Consider the following 18,345-nt stretch of genomic DNA (forward strand, 5'->3'; position numbering starts at 1 on the left):
TTTAACTGCATTCAGAAGCAGTATCAAACTTAACAAATGCTGGGATTCTGGGACTCATTTAGGAGAAACTTTTCTTAATCTTATAAATTTGGCAGTCATTAGAAACAATCTAGCCTCAGACACTTTCTCGCTTTATGATCCTAGGCAAGTCACTGAATCCTGCTTGCCTCAGTTTCCTCATCTGGAAAGTGAGCTAGAGAAGGAAATGGCAAACCACTCCAGTATCTTTGCAAAGAAAACCTCAAATGGGGTCACGAAGAGTCAAACATAATTGAAAAATGACTGAATAACAACAAACAGCACTAACATCTGAAACAACAAATGAAGTTCAGAGGGTCATCAGCAGAGGCAGTTGATGGGAAGGATCATTCTTCCATAGCTGAAGTAATGACCCTTTTAGTATAACTCCTGATATGTTATTTTTTCAGTCGTTTCAGTTGCATGCTATTCTTCATGACTCCATTTAGGGTTTTCTTGGTAACAATACTGCAGTGTTTGCCATTCATTTCCTTCTCTGGTTCATTTAACAGATGAGGAAACTGAGGCCAACAGGGTTAAATGACTTGCCCAGGGTCACACAGCTAATAAGTGTCTGAGGCCAGATTTTAACTCAGGAAGAGGAGTCTTCCTGATTCTAGGGATCATGCTCTTTCCACTGTGTTACTTGGCGGACCTTGATGTTTATATTTAGGCCACGGGTGTGGAACCTGCAGTCTTGATATTACTTGTGGCCTTCTAGGCCCTCGGGTGTGGCCTTTTGACTGAGTCCAAGTTTTACAGAACAAATCCTTTCATTAAGGGGATTTGTTCTGTGAAGTTTGGATTCAGTCAAAGGGTGGCACTTGAGGCCCTAGAGGGCCACATGTAGCCTGGAGGTGGCAGGTTCCCCACCTCTGGTTTAGGCGTAAGCATTTCTGTTCTTATTGTGGTGGCCAAAAAGGGAAATGGAATTAAGACAGAGGGCAGATGAGAGAGGGAGTTAAATGGAGCCATAAATCTGAAACTAGACGACTTTGTTCCGTAGTTGGCTTTATGTGAGACATAGGCAAAATATTTGACCTTTCCAGGTTATTTCAGTTTCTCCAGTTGTTATGTGGGGTTACAATGTGGGGTTATGTGGGGAAACAATGACGTTTCATAGTAAGAGATGCTCCTGTCAATGCGATATAGTTTGAATGGAAGGAGAGAATAACTGAAGAACATGTAGATATGGTTTTGCAATGGGATGCCTCTGTTCTATGCTCTTATTGTCTAATACAGATTGCAGGCTCTAGAAGAGGTGTGGCTCCCAGACAAGCATCTTCTTTAACCATTTCATGAATCTAGAGCTAGAAGGGACCTCAGAGACTGCCCTTTTAATTTTAAAGATGGGGAAACTAAAGCCTAGGGAAATGATGCAACTCATCCAAGGTCAAACATATATTAAGGATTGGAGGCTGGATCTGAACCCTGGTTTTCTACATCTAGAGTCTTTGAACTCAGGTTCTCTGCCTCTAGAGAGGTACGACTATACAACACCTTAGAGTCCCAATTTTTATGTCTAGCAATAAGTGTCATTAAGGAAAAGGAGCACCTGAAAACTGTCCCAGAATTAGCATGTTTCCCTATGACAGAAATAATACATCAACAATACCTGGTGGTTGCTTATGTTTTGTTTTGTTTTTTTTAACTAGAAAGAAGCTCTCTGCATCCCGAGAAAGAACTGATAAATAGACATATGTATAGAATAATTTTACATATATATACCTATTTGTGTCTAATGGTAGCCATCACTAAGGTAGGGCAGAAGAAAAAAAAGGAAGGGAAATGTAAATGATAACTTCATTATATATTTAAAAGGAATAGCAAGTTGTACATAATGGATTTGAAGTTTCATGTGCAACTACCTTTTTTTAATTATACTTTGTTATGGAAATTCTTGTTTTATTCCATAAATTACAAATACATAAATAAATAAACCTATATTCCCTTTTATGTACAACAGGCTTTGCACAATCACAATTGAACCTAATTTCAAACATTGCTGGGGCCTGAAATATAGCTGATTTTTCATTGGATGTTGTTACCGTTATGCTTGGAAATACACCTCAGTCTATTGATAAAGAGTTTTATTTTGCACATAGCTACAGGCGTTTTGCTTTGTTTTGTTTTCTTAATTTATAATGACAGTTTCCAGGGCCTCAGCATCCTGCCAGAGCACAATTTGTAACAGCATCTCTATTTGAAACTCATGTAATAAAGATAGTTTCAAGGAAGTGTCAGCCACAGGGATGGTCTTGTCCTAGCCTAGAGAAATAATGCCCCAGCACCTCCACCGACTTTGCTCAGAGCCATGATTAATAATAAAGGGGAGAGACAAATCTAAGCTAATATAGATATGGAATTGTTATTTCCCTCATCCTCCAAATTCTGGCTATCATTGGATAAACATTTCCTTCCGCTTTGGCTGCCACTCTTCATTATTTAATGCCTCCGTGCCAACAATGTAGTGGGCACTCTATAGAAGGATATAGAATTTCCCAGTCATTTGCTAGTTGTCCAGCCTGTCCAGCCCAAAGTGTCTGGCCTCTGCTCCAAGTACCCCCAGAAAATAAGACATCATCTCCCCAAGTCAGTCCTCCCCAAATACCTCTTGTTTCTTTAATAGCAAAAATAAAAACCACAACCTCTAGTAAACTTCAAATCTTTCCCAAACTAAAATGTTTCATAGAGGAAAAGAGCCCAGAAGTTAATTTCAGAAGGTGACAGCCCTGTGTTTCACAGTTAGATGTCAAAAGCACACTGTATCATCTATATTTGAGGCTGAATCTGTACTGTTAATGTCCAGGCAGTAGGCCTGATTGCTTGAGTGTGAGGATACAAGTTCATATTAGCCAAAGGCCCAGACTGTACTAGAGTCATATACACTTGGAGTGCTTCTTTGGTATACAATAGTGTCACATGTTGGATTATCCCTGAAATCAACACTAAAATACACTGAAATTGTACAGTGTGTAGGTCGGGATGGGTTGGGAGAGGGGATGATTTAGAAGTTGACATACAAATGTAAGACCTACCTCATGAATTCTTGACTTTTTGTGTGTATTTTGAAGAACCTTTGCCAGTTTGGTGAAGCCTATGGGACCCCAGAGGGGCAGCTTGGTGGTGCAGCAGATAAAGTGCTGGGCCTGGTGTCAGCTCACCTTCCTGAGTTCAAATCTGACTTTAGACTTAGTAGCTGTGCGACCCTGGGCAAATCACTTAACCCTATTTGCCTCAGTTTCCTCATCTACAAAATGAGCTAGAGAAGGAAATGGTAAGCCATTCCATATCTTTGCCAAGAAAACCCCAAATGGGGTCACAAAGAGTTGGACATGACTGAAATGACTCAATACAGCAACATAGAATCCCTTCTCAAAATATCAGGTTTGCTGCCTACATTCACAATTGCAGAAAATGCTAAATTTCAACTAGAGATTTGTGACAATAAAGGTATATTTTTTCCCACTGAAGTCAATAACCTCCTTAAATCTATCCATTGATCTCAGGTTAAGAACCCCTGACTGATAATGAGTTTATTTAGAAAAGAGTTGAAGAATCAATGTATTTGACTTGTATGATATAAATGGTAACAGAAAATAGACCACTTGGTAAAGGGTACAATGAGAATATTCATAGGTAAAATCTGGATTCTAAACACTCACAAATCATCTAATATTAATTATATGTTGCCAGTCTAGGAAGAATGAGAGCAATAACAGCTTACATAAGATTTTCCTGCATTTATTCAGTCCTTTGTTCAGTACAAAGCACCTACTATGGAGCTTTGCACATTCTACCTTTGTAACATCCCTCATATATGCCCTCTTTCCTCATCTGGCACTGCCATCACCCTGGTGTAGGCCCTCATCACCTCACACCTTGATTATTGCTATACCCTTCTGGTTGATCTCCCTGCCTCAAATCTCTCTCATCGCTAGTTTAGCTCCCAGTTATAGAAGTGTAATTCTACCTACGTGACACACTGCCCCAGCCCAGTTCAATAAATTCCAGTGACTCCCTATTACCTCCAAGATCCAAAATAAAACCCTCATTTCGTTTGTAAAACCCCTCCTAACCTGTTTCCCTCCTACCTTTCCAGTCTTTTTAAACCTTACTCCCATTCACATAACCTATAATCCAGTGACATTGGCCTCTTTGCTGTTCCTCACACAAGACACTCCATCACCCAGTTCCAAGCATTTTCACTGATTTTTCCCCACCTCTAGAGCAAACTTCTTCATTTCTGCTTCTATGCTTCCCCAGTTTCCTTTAAGTCTCAGCTAAAACCTTACCTTCTATAAGAAGCCTTGTCCAGTCATCCTTCATTTTAGGGCATTCCCTCTGAGATAATCTCCAGTTCATCTTGTTTATACATAGTTGTCTGCATGTTGTTACCCCAAGTAGACTGTGAACTTCTTGAAAAGAAGAGACCATTTTTTTTAACCTCTCTTTATACCTCCAACACTCAGCCTGGTGCCTGTTGTACATGGCAGGCACTTAGTAAGTGCTTGTTGACCTGACTTAACTTGTAGGTGCTTAATAATTATTCATTGAATGTTATTTTAAAAAAGAAACATGCGAAGAAAAACCTTGAATCAAATTACAATGCCCATCAAGAGGTTTTTGGCCAGCACTGAGTTATAGGATTTCACCTCTTTCTTTTCCTAAACAAATTCTACTTAGCTTGGACCCAACTCCTTGAGACCCTCTCCCAAATACTTAAGCTCATATGGATCATTTCCCAAATAATAGTAAGCATCTTCCTTCTTCAAATTGCACTCTATCTACACCCAGCTCTTAAACTATTCATGAGACTTGCACTCACCTAAAATCTGCTAAAGGCTTGTATTAAATTTTTATTTATTTTTAGGCTTCTTTGACTTCTTTTTCCCAATCTATTTTTTTTTAGTAGTTGGAAGCTTTATTTAACACAAATAAAAACATGCAAAACATTTTACTCATTTTCTTCACTCCTCAGTCTAGCATTTGAATTGGTAATCTCGAGGGCTAGCTGAGCTGCTCTCTCAACAATGACTTTCCCATTCTTGGAGGACACATTGTGAGCAATCTTGGCACAGTAAGATTTTTTGCACATCAGAAGCACTTCTAGCTCTTTGACATTGTGTACCAAAAACTTCCTGAATCCACTCAGTAACGTGTTTTGTCTTCTTATTGCTTCCACAACCAATATTGGGCATCAAGATCTGGCCCTTGAATCGTCTTCGCACCCTGTTGTCAATGCCTCTTGGTTTACGCCAGTTTCTCTTGATCTTGACATATCTGTCGGAATGGTGCTGGATGAACTTCTTGGTCCTCTTCTTGATGATTTTAGGCTATACAAGAGGTCTGAGGGCAGGCATAGTACCAGCGGAGACATAGCTTTCCCCTCCAGAGGAAGCACCAACAGAAAGAGAGAGAGCCTCATCTATTTTAAGAAACAATTTTATTGTAGTCCTCTCTAATTGTTTCATTAAATAGATCTTATCTTGACAATCAGAATACATGCTCCTTAAATGCAAGGACCACGTCTATACTTTTTATTGTGTCCCATCCACAATGACTTAAATAATGTAGGTGCTCAATGAATACTCAATGAATACTTGTTGAATTGAATTGAGTTATTTAATGATTAGGACTAACTGCTCTTTTCTTTCTTTCTTTCTTTCTTTCTTTCTTTCTTTCTTTCTTTCTTTCTTTCTTTCTTTCTTTCTTTCTTTCTTTCTTTCTTTCTTTCTAGAAAACATAATTTTAATGCATTGTTGACCATGTACAATTAACCTAGCATAAACCCATACTATTTGTGCAAAAATCTTGAGCCAAAGGTTATTCCTTTATAAGCTCTTTTTTCAATTTCTTGATTCCTGGGTACCAGCTATTATTGCCATTAACTGAACTTTCCTGAGTTTGAATTGAGGGGATCCTTACCCCCCCCAAATACCCCATATTCAAGGTTTTTTAAGGCAAAAGAGTAGTTTCTTTCCTATCAGTCTGTAAAGATGACAAACTTTGCTTACCCCTGGGGCAATTTTGGCTTATTTAACCAGACTTCTCTCAATTTACAATCCCACTGCTAGGATGCTTCAACAACTTCCTTGCTCTTCTAATGCTACCTTCCCTCTCCAAATGAACTGCAAAGTAGCTAAAAATTATTGCAGAGCAAGAGGGCAAAAAAAAATTAAGTTATCAGTTATTTCCCAGAATATGTGGTAGCTTCTGACACAAAAATTTTCTGGACCAAAAAATGAAGAGCTTCTGTCTGTTGTCAAATGTTAATGTATTGCAATAGTCTCCTTTGTAGCTTTAAACTTGCTGGGCATTCCACAACACCATTATTAATGTCATCAACGACATCATGAAGACATCTGCCATCATTGTTGCAGCCCACAAACTGGACTGTTCCAAGTATTTTTTTTTAATGGTTCCAGAGAGGTCTAGTATGATTTTACCTCACATTTACACAGCAATAATACATGTGTGTGTGTATGTGTGTGTGTGTGTGTGTGTGTGTGTGTGTGTGTATCAGCATCCTGAAATTCAAGCAATTTACATATTCACCATGGACATCCATATCAAATCACGGATTCACTTTTGAAATAGCACACCCTAGTAGTATACAGGGTTTTGTACAAATTTCTCGCATAAATCTCATTTTACAAATGAAAACACCTGAAGCTCAGATTGTTTAAGAGATATTTGCAAGGTCACATATCTAGTACATGGAAGAGTTGGTGTATGAACTCACATTTGATGACTTTGTACAGCCCTGCCTCACTTAAATCCAGTTCACTTACAAGTGAAGACATCACCTTCCAGATGTCATTGGTCATTTTTGAAAATGAAGGATGAACAACAACAATCCTGATAGCAAGACACGGCTGTTTCCACTACTATGAGAGAGTGGCCATTACTTTGGAACCAAATGGTTGTTACCCTTTGTCTAATGCTTCTAATATCAACATTTGTTTTGTTTTGTTTGTTTGGGAGGAGGGGTGGTAGCAGTTTGTAGCAATTTTTCCTTAATTTTAGCATCTTCTTGGCATGGCCTTTATAATCTATCTCTACTACAGTCATATCCATACCAGATAAGTGTAAAATTAGGAAAATAATATTGAAGTATCTGAAATGTTGGAATACAAGGATAATTGGACTGGTGGTCCACGTGCATTTTTGGTTATTCTGTGAAAAAGAGAAGTAAAGAAGAGGGAACGAATGGAAGAAGAGAGAAAGTGGGAGTCCCAAGAGAGGGAGGGCAAGAGAGAAAAAAGAGAGGGGGAGAGAAAGGGAGAGAGAGAGAGAGAGAGAGAGAGAGAGAGAGAGAGAGAGAGATGGAGAGAGAGATAGAGAGAGAGAGAGAGCGCTTAGTCTCATGGAAGCCTTTTCCCATTGCTTTGACACCTTGGGACCAAAGGAACTAAGTTCTATAAATAGGTACACATTTAGTGCTATATTTCCTAAGAATTCGTCCTAAGACTTACCTGGGGACTCTGACTCCTCTAATTATACACACCTGAGTCCAAGTTCTCTTGGGAACAAAACATATATTTGCACAGACAGACTTAGCCCAAGAGTAAATTAATTTGGTCTCATGTTTAAAAGTAATCATTCTGATGCTAAAGCCACATATTATTCCTATACTTAATACTTTCACAAGCATGTACAAATACATTAAATCATCAGACATAGGCATGGGATAGCAATCTGTAGGACTGATTATGGAAGCAATTGCTTTGGGAAATGTAATGAAGCCAAAGGGCCTAGGTCTTTGCTTCTCAAAAGAAGCATTTATTCTTTCTCACATCTGTTGAGATTGTGCCATACATTTATTCAGGATGATGGACAGCAACAGCAAAGACTAATTGCAGTTCCAGATCAATTTAATCTCTGTATTTTGAGGTGATGTTTGTTGTTAAGGGGGGCCAAATCTGTAGCACTGTCTTATTGGTGTGGAAGCCAGTAAATCTCACCACTGCTCTGGGGTGCCATTGCTGGTGAAATATAACAAAAACTACTTTTCCAGTCTAAATATGAAGGGCCACAAGACTTGTATTCTAGCACCTGAGTACATAAGATTTTTGTTGAATTCAAATTTCCTAAAGGTTTATATTAACTTTCTTTTATCTTGATTGTGTATATGTGTGTTAGAGTGGGTCAAGGAGGGAACGCATAAAATTTTCTTTGGTTCATTTTAAGGTTTTTTTTTCCCTTTGTTCTTTTCCCCAAATCATTAAAACCTACAGATGCACTTATACTCACAAAGTTTTAAAAGACCTAGAAGACCTCCAGCATATTGGGCAGAACAACTGTGGAAGATTTCTGGAAAAATATAGATAAGACTTTCACAAGATTGAATTCCTTCCCTTTCCCCCAAAACCATGGAAGTTTGTAAGTCATCAGAGTAAATGCATTTGTCATTTTTTTGTTTAAAAAAATATGGAAAAAAAACCAACCTCCGTCTTTGGAGTATTTTATTTTGGATGAATATATTTTCATGTGTTTCTGTACCATGGAGGTGTTCAGTAAATGTCTGACTGTCTGGGATAGCTTAGTGCAGTTGTGCCTAGACATTTCAAGATTAGCTAACCTCTGTATTGCCTTGAGGGTAGCTAACCCGAGGCCACTGAGCATCTGTACTCACTACAGGGTCAGGGACCAAGGTCATGTATAGGGTGTGCATTCCTAGGTCGGCCTATACTCTAGGGCAAGCTTTACTAGTGGCCTTTGTCCTGAGGAGAAAAGGAAGGGCAATGATAGATATTGCCTCAGGTGTTACTGGCACACCCAGTCTATTCTCTGTAGCCCTACTTCAAGGACCTTTGGATTGGGGTGTTGATGTAATTATAGAAATAAAAAGTAACAATGGGTCTTTAATACCTGGGCAGAAAGAATTCTACTGAAGTAATGAACTCCTTGTTGGTACCTTGCTTACTCTGACTCTATAGATTCACCAAGCAAACTTCTGGCCTTAATTTAGCTTGCCAGGTGAGTTTTTCTTTTTAGTATATTAACAAAATATAGTTCAGAAATATCTGTGGGTCTTCTAGATACTTTCAGGGGATCCATAAGGTCAAAACTATTTAAATAGCTTATTTTGATACTTTAAGCAGTTAGGTGGTGAAGAGGACAGTGCATTGGGCCTGATGTCAGGAAGACCTGAGTTCAAATCCAGTCTGGAGATATTTAATAGCTGTGATATTGGGCAAGTCACTTAACCTCTATCAGCCTCAGTTTCCTTAAATATAAAATTGGGATCATAATAACACCTACCTCTCAGGGTTGTTGTGAGGTTGAAATGAGATAACAATTATAAAACACTTAACACAGTGCCTGGTACATAGTAAGCACTATGTAAATGTTAGCTGTTATTATTACCTATTAATGTTAATAATATATTTCAATTTCAAATATGGTAAATACGGATGGCTATAACCCACATCAACAAAAGCTCTTGGGGTCCTCAATTTTTAAAAGTATAAAGGGATCAATGTTTGAGAACTATTAGTGCAAAAAAGATTTTTACTTAGTGTAAAAAATATTTTCCATTGCAAATTATTCTAAGTATCACCTTTGATTTTGTGATATTAGTATCACATGGTGAGGGAGGTAAATAATCCATAGCTATTAATGAATTTAAACAACTAATTAAACAAACAAATGATCTCTAAGTCTGCCCTTTCCTAGGTGGTAAAAGTTACCCACATTTAAATAGCAGTCTAATTTTAAAAGCACTTCTCTTCGTCTGTGAGATAATGTATTACTGTTCCTATTTTACAGATGAGGACATTAAGGTACAGAGAGTTTAAATGATTTGTCCAAAGTAATGTGGCTAGTAAGTATCAGAGCCAAAACTTGAATTCACATCTTCTGATTTCAAGGCCAATGATCTTTCCACTATGTCACTTTGCCTTATAAAAGTAGGAAAGCTCTACCAAGGGTAGAACAATTGGGGCTTTGTCCCAGAGAGGTGAAATTTATAGGACTCTGGCAACACTTGTGCTCTTCAGGAGAGAGAAACTGAGTCTAGAAAGGACAAATAGTTAAAATAGGAAGCTACCAGATGGCCACCACATGACCCAGTGAAGTCTTCCCCAAGTTGGCTGTACGTAGTTTCCCTGGCCCCCACCATCACAGGCACATTTCCAATTGTCTGAGGTAGAAAAATAGCTAGGTTAAGTTCAGAAAATAAACATGTGACAAAGGAGATGGGAATTGATATAAAAACCTATTGCTAAGAGAAGCATTGTGTGAGAGACCAAAAGCCCCCAAATCTGGTCACTATCAACACACACACACACACACACACACACACACACACACACACCCTGAAAAGGATATGCCTGAATATGCAAAATTTCTTTCCACACCTATTCCCTTGCTACTTCGGTGGATATTTCTAGAATATTCTATGGGGCATTGACTGGAGCTGCCAGGTAAAAGTTCGTTCTAGTCATAGAAAAAGCATGTAGAATATTTACCCAAAGTGCTCTTCTTTCAGAATGCTAACTATCTCAAAATAGGGGCTTAGAATAAATGTGTCTCCTCTACCCAAATGATAGCATTGCTAGCACGATTTATAATATCACATGAGATGACTTAACATGTCCCAAAAAAATGTAGAGTTGGCCTTCTGAAAGCGTTGTATCACACAAGCCCCCACATGCCATAGAATTACTGCTCCTTCAGCCTAACAAGGAGAAGAGCATATATATCTTTTGGTCAAAAATATAGAGGGTTTTGTCCCATTTTTAAAAATCTCTTGATCCATAAATTTGGAGTCATTTCCAAAAGGTCTTATTAAAAGCTACTTTTAGAATAACAGGGCCACAGGAGGCATTTTCATTTGAAAAGAAACAGCAGTATGCATGTGAAAAAGGTACATGTGTGTAATAGTTTTAAAAAGTGGTTAATGGCTACTGTCCTCTCTTGCTTGGCTCTGGGCTCTATGATCTGCCTCACTGTGGGGTAGAGGAGAAAACAATTAGATTTGGAGTCAAAAGACATGGGTTTGAATCCCAGCTCTGCCACTTAACAACTCTGGTCTCCTTGGGAAGTCACTTCTCCTCTATGGACCTTATCTAGAGAATGAGGGGCTTAGACTAGATGGAAGGGACTCTAAGGTCCCTCCTAGCTCTAAATCTATGATCCAAATGCCTAGGTACATTTCTAAAATGGTAAAAATCTCTACTCTTTTTAAGACAGTTGCATGTCAAAAACAGTCATTTGACTACTCCCTAAACTACAAGTACATGATGCACTTCCAGAAAAAAAAAACATATTTTTAAAAATCTAATAAAATTCCAGAGCTTATTATTTTTTTTTTTGGCAGGGTAGGGGGAGGGGTTTGGAGGACAGAAGGGATTCTCCTTAACACAAAACCATGAATCACTATCTAAGCAGTTGGGGGCACATGTCTTCTGTGGCTGAGAGAATCTGACAGATAGTGATTATAGGGCAAAATTTCATGTTCTTTCTAGTAATCAGTGTTCCTTCTGACAGTAACTTGGAATTATCTTGCCACCATGTCATTGCAAATAAGTATGCCCAGAAACCCCTGTTTGGATCTAATATGAAGGCTGTCTTAACAGCCAGAGGCAAATTGTAGGGTGAAGATAGAATTTCTACAGAGGAATCGGTATGGATCTGCTTAGGTCTGGGACAGGTAGCTTACTTTTGATTGTTTGGCTGACTATAAATGCCTATTTAGGGATAGCCAATCAAATCCCGGACCAGGAAGGGAGTGAGAGGAAAGCTGTGGGACATAAAAAATGATATTTTGAAACTGGCATAGTTTGGGTGAGTGGTTGATCTACAGTGAAAGAAAAAGTCCCTTCTAGTCTAATTAGGCTATTAGCCTGTGATTTTAGGAAGCATATGAACCAGATTCAACATTACATGTCCAACAATCAGATGATTCGTTTTGACATGGAATCCAGTTTGGGACTCGGGTGTCTCTTTTGTTTCTCCTCTGGGTTATATTGTTATTTATGGTAAACTGGACAAATCATTTCTACTTAGAAATCCACAGAGGGCAAAAAATGTGGCTGCCTTTTATAAGTATGGAGGGTAGAGAACAGTTAGGAGGATGGGTCTGTGAAAGTACAAAAATCATTTTCTTAAACGTCATGTCTTTTTTTTTAACTTTTAATTTCTAATTAAAGATAGCGGAGACAACGTGGTAAAATGGAACGAGCATTGGGCTTACATCTTGAACTTGGGTTCTTGAGTTAGAATTTTAGCCCTTTCACTTTCTCTTGTATAGCACTGGGCAAGTCACTTAAACTTTCTGAGTCTAGCTCCTTTAGATATAAAATGAGGGTATTGGTCTAGATGAACTCCGAAGCTCTTTCCAGGACCAGATATATTATCTTGTTATTCTATGACTTCAAGGAAAGTTAAATTTACACATTTCTGCTTTTCTCTCTAACCATCAAAATATGTAGGTGTGTGTTTTTTTTTCTTAATTCCAAATTCTTCAGTTTTATATGTTAAAAAGATGACATATGTTCAACAGTGACAAGTTTAAATTCTGGGCCACCTGACATTTTTTGAAAGAGATGTCTTACCAAATAAGAAAGTCTCCAACAGAAAAGCATTTATTACATTTGTGAGTAGTAGAGGGTCTGTTTGGAAGGTATTAATACCTATGAGATTCAACTCTTGTAAGTTATTAAATGCAGCTATCAATGAATTGTCTTGAAGTTTAAATAGGTTCTTTTCCTGACTTAAAATTCTCTCATCCTTAATTCTGTAGTCTTGAAGAGTCACTTTTTTGTTTCCTTGTTAAAGACAAAGTTATACATTTCTTTTTTATGCATACTGAATCATTTTTATCAATTCATTCAAAAAAAAATTCAATCCAGCAGAGGTGAGCATTCAAACACACACACACACACACAAGAATGAAATAAAAACATGAAATTATGCACTCTTGTTTACAATTATTTTTGAAGTATATATTGACTTCAGCAAAATAATAACAAAAGGGGCCTATTTGTTTCTGGCTCCTTTTCTGAACTCTTCTATGTATTTTTTCCAGATTTTTCTATTGTTGTTATTATTTACTATCATGTAACAGTGTAGCTGATTGGGTACACACTTGATGAATATTCCATGTGACATGTAAGGTCCTTTATTAGAAGTAACACCACACACTGGCTACGTGGCCTTCCTTAAGGTCCCCAGAAAAAGGTAGTGTTTTATATCTATCAGTGAGGAAGTGTAATGCATAATTTGCCCACCAGGTGGTGTGAGACATGAGCTACCAGTGCCTCGGTCCCCTTAAGTTTTCTATGTTAAAGAACAACAGTCTATAGAATGTGCATTGTATGCATCCCTACCAAGCTGTAAGGCTTCTCAGAGATGGTCAAGAGAGAAATCCTTGCTTTCTAGATGGTTGTGAATTCCACCGAGGACAGATATAAAATATTGTTTGACACTGACAAAGTAGAAAAACAAAACAAAATAACAAACGAACAAAAAAGCTATGGTTCCAGCAACACTGCATCTAGAAAATTTCCTGACTTGGTTTTAGCCCTCTATATTTATATTAGACAGGTAGCCAATTTTCTATGGTGCAATGGTTTATTAAATATAGCACTTTTTTTTCTTTTTGCAACACAATTGGGGTTAAGTGACTTGCCCAGGGCCGCATGGCTAGTAAGTGTCAAATGTCTGGGGCCAGACTTGAACTCAGGTCCTCTTGACTCCAGGGCTGGTGCTCTATCTGCTGTATCACCTAGATGACCCAACCTGGTACAATTTCAAAGGAAACTGTTTAGTTCTCCCCTCATACAGCACTTTGCACAGTCATAGCCCCAAATTTATTCCCACAAATTCCTCCTGGTTTTCTTTCTCCTGGTGTATCAGGAGGGACGGTTCTGGAGCATTTCCCCTTTCCATTAATTTAGGTCATGGAAAGGATGAGTTAGTCAATTGGTCAACAAATATTTTTTAAAAAAATATTACTATGGGTCAAGCATTGTGCTAAGTGGTAGGGATACAAAAAGGCAAAAACAGTCTCTTATTTCAAGAAGGTCATGTTCTAATGGGAGAAACAAGTAAAGAATTAGATCCATACAAAATATAACAGATGTGTTATACAGATGTAATAGCCCTCAGGTAAGGTTTTAAAGAAATACAACTTTCTTTCAGGAGACCAGCAAGAGCCTTACCTGAGGGCTGTTGCACATGGTAGCTAGAAGATAATCTCAGAGGAGAAGGCTCTAGCAGCTGGGGACACTAGAAAAGGCAGCCTGCAGAAGGTGGAATGTGATCTGAGTCTTGAAGGAATCCAGACAAAATAAGAAGCAGAAGTGAGGAAGGAAAACATGCCGTGTTGCATATCAAGGGTCAGCTGAAGTTGGTTTTGCAAGCAAGGGAGAAACAACAGGAGTACAAGAAGATAAATTAGCCTTTACACCTTCTCACCCGTCTGCCAGGAGTCATGGCAATGGGTTGTCTCATCTCACTCTTGTTCTGTTAGTTGCTGTGTCTCTGGCCTTGGGCTCAATCTGATTATTATATCACAACACTGTCATCAGAATAGTTTCTGGCCCAAACAGAGAGTGTCTTTGGAGCCATGGATTTGATAGCAAATTAATAATCTCCTACTCTGGAGTCTTTCAATGGTCTCTCTGTTTCTGCTCTTCTTACCCATAGGGAAAACCAATTGATTAGTACTCTCTCCTAGGCTACGGCCACAGCAGTGTCTGTGGTCCAATAGGTCCAAACTCAGAATTCAGTTGTTCTTAGACTACATCTTACGATCAGCCACCATGGGCTTTCCCCAGCAGGCACAAAGTATCCCAATTTTTCTTTTGGAAATGCAGGAAAAAGTCACATCTCAAGAGCAATGGGCAGAAAACAAGAAACATTCTATTTGATACAGTGACATAGAAGTGGCATCACTGATCTCTCCTCTTATGGGTCTTCTTATACTCAATGAGAGTTCAGCCTGTCAGCCCTGATGGTGAAGAGAAGGCAAAAATGGTGATTATCATAATCAGAATTAGCATGACCTAGTGAATAGAGAACTGGGCTTGGAGTAAGGAAGACTGAGTAAGTCAGTCACTCACTGTATCTATGTGATGCTGGGCAAGTCACTGAACCTCTTTCATCCTGAGTTCCCTTATCTGTAAAATGGGAGGAAAAACAGCATCTGTGTCATGGAACTTTTGTGAAGATCAAATAAGATAATATATGTGAAGTACTTTATAAATATTAAAGTACTACATAAATGTTAGCTAGTAGTTGTGGTGATGTTAGTGGTCATGGTGGTGGTGGTGGTATCTTCCCCAAATAAGCATCTCCCCTGGCCCTGGATCATGTAATAATTTTGGGGTAAAGGGAATGAAAAGACAATAGCAATTACTACCATCATGACTACTATTACTACTATTAACATATTTATGAGAAATTTGTGTATTTGTATTCTGATTCTGCTTTCTTTACTCTGTTATCTCTTCATATTAGTTATTGTCCATATTTTTCCTGTTAATCATTTCCCATAGTACAGTAATAGGTATATTAATATAGAATTTGTTCATTCCTTCTCAAGCTGTTGGACACATAAGTGTTTCCAGTGTTTTGCTGTTATGAATGTCAGTAGGAAAATTTTAATACATAGAGGTCTTTTGATTCCTTTCAACAATATTGATGGGGTACAATGAGTCAAAGGAGTTTAATAGTTTTCTAGTTCATTGTATGTTGCTATATGGCAAAGAACCATATGGATATTACGCAGAGGTCTGAACAGCACAAGGCAGGTTTGAACGGTATACAACATATATAACCAATGAGGAATATTGAAGAAAAACAGGAATAAAACATATCATCAAAGAAATGCTTGATATATAGAGAAGATCTACTTCCTGCTCATGTGGAGATAGGATGATAGGTGGACAGCCAGAAGATTTCACTGGTTATTTTCACAGTGTTAAAAGAAAGTGAGGAATATCTTCAACACATACAGAGGACCCCCTATGGGGACCATATGGAAGGACATGGACAGAAGTCCCACAGGGTGGGCAGGCATGGGTAGGTTGCAATTTACCTCATTATAAGGAACTTCCAAATCAATGAGATCACAAATCTGTTTTTGTACTTAAGTATATTCTGAGAGATGTGGTTTGAGTTCCATGTTTTGATCATACTGCTGTCCAATTTTCTCAACAATTTTATTGAATATTACTCCCTGAGGTTTTATGATCTTGGGCTTAATCTATTGCATATATTTGGTTATAATTCTGAATATCAAATATATCATGTTCCATTGACCTATTTTTCATAAATAAATTTTTGTTGAAGAAATTTCCTTTAGATTTCAATGGCAGTTATCCTTGAACTATGTAAGATTAAAGAATTAGATATACCTTATTTCTTTGTCAAAACTATTTGAGCCATGGTTCATAAAGAGCTTACTCTGTGTAACTTAGCTCAAATGTCACTTTCTTCAGGATGCCTTTCCTTGTCTCCCTCCACTACCATCTCCCAACTGCTAGTGCCTCAATGCCCGAAGTTTCTATCATCACAAAAGAGGCCATTATTCAGTTCAAGTTAATTCCATTCAACAAATCCTTCTTCAGACCATACTATGTAAAACATTGTGCTTGAAAAGGGCACAAAAATGGACACCCTGCCCTCAAAGAGCTTATATTCTACTATGGGGAGGTATGAACCTACATATAGAGAAATAAATGCAAGAAACCAAGGAATCTAGGAAGAAATTATGTCGTGTTTTTGGAATAGTTGAAGAGAGAAAAAGAATGTACTAGCAACTGAGAAATCCTAGGAAAACTAAGAGGCAGAGGTAAGATGGTGAAACATTTGAGGTGAACTTGGGCAAATCTACCTAGTCTCTTTGTGAATCAGTTTTCTCATCTGCAAAATGAGGGGATAGGCCTAGGTGACTTCCAATAGCCTTTGAAGATCAAAATACCTTAGCCTACCCCTACTGAAGGAAGACAAGAATTCTGAGAGGTGAAAATGAGGAAGGAATCCAATTCAGATGTGGGGTACCACTTATACAAAGGCAAAGAATTTAGAGGTGGACAAAGTTTGGGGAACAGTTAATAATTCAACTTTACTTGAATGTAGAGTCCTGGAAGAAGAATAGCATGGAATAAGTTTGTACATATAATTTGAAGGCAAATTTAAAGAGCATTAAATACCAGTCTGAGGCATTTTCTCCTAATGGCAATAGGGAACCAATGAAGATTTTTAAGTATCAATCAACCAACTAATCAATAAACATGTATTAAAAACCTGCTATCTACCAGGCACTATGCTAAGCACTATGCTAAGTAGCCGGGTGGCATGGTCAGACATATGTATTTTCCTGATTATTTTGGTAGCAGTGTGGAGAATAGATTAGAACGTGAAGAATCTGGAGATGGGAGACTAATTAAGAGGCTATTATAATAGTCTAAGTGCTAAGGGCCTGAACTAAAGTGGAAACCATGGAAGTGAATGGAAGGGATGTATATAAGAGATGTTATGGAGGAAGAATCGTAAGAGTTAGCAAATTATTGGATTTGGATGGGAGTGGGGTAAGGAAAAAAGAACTAAGGATGACTTCAAAATTACAGACCTAGCTGATTGTAAGAATCATAGTGACCTTATCAGAAGTAGAGAGATTTGGAAAGGGGGCCCTTTAAGAATAGAAACTAGTTAGATAATTGCAACAGACGGAGAATCTTGAAGTAGCAGTGGAGGGTGAGGAATTAACTAAATTCTCTTCTTGGTCCAGTGTATAGCATGAGAGAAAAGAAGAACCAACAGTGGAAGGGAATGGGCCAGGGATGAAGTGTTCTCTGGAGAGTGTCCAGTTTCCATGAGTGTAAGAAGGTAGGAAAGGATTGAGAGAGAAAAAATCCAGAAGTGTTTGTTATTAGTAATACTGATTTTCCAGAAGGTACAGGAACACAGAAGGGGTAGGACTGATCTAGCTTTTAAAGAGTCCTTGGCAAGAGGAAACAGGAGAAAAGGGGTTTGCCTTGGCAGATGGTTCCCCTGCAGTGGGCCCCTTCTCAACTGGTACTTCCCTTGTCCTATGACTGGCAAACTCCTACCTTCTCTTCCCATGATCCCTGTGATGTAGGGGCAGGTATCAACAGGGGAGCCATTCTTGGAAGAGGCAATTCCTAATGCTACTCAAATCATAAAAATTACCAGATCTCCAATCTACAAATTTTAAATGAATGTAAAAAAAATACCCCCATTTATTTCTCTGTCTCCTCTTCAGACATGGGGACTTTCAGCACTTAAGCTTTAAGAACTTGTATGGCTATGGGTCAGTCAAAGGACATTCAAAGACAAAATATATGGGGG

At 38.3% G+C, this 18,345-nt stretch overlaps 1 pseudogene; it reads right to left on the bottom strand.

Moving 5' to 3' along the window:
* Positions 1 to 4,975: 4,975 nt before the first annotated feature.
* Positions 4,976 to 5,381, bottom strand: LOC110192013 (large ribosomal subunit protein eL32 pseudogene; annotated as a pseudogene).
* Between the last annotated feature and the right edge of the window lie 12,964 nt (positions 5,382 to 18,345).

This window comes from Phascolarctos cinereus, unplaced genomic scaffold, assembly GCF_003287225.1.
Source record: "Phascolarctos cinereus isolate Bilbo 61053 unplaced genomic scaffold, phaCin_HiC Scaffold_4;HRSCAF=312, whole genome shotgun sequence".
Classification (NCBI taxonomy): Eukaryota; Metazoa; Chordata; class Mammalia; order Diprotodontia; family Phascolarctidae; genus Phascolarctos; species Phascolarctos cinereus.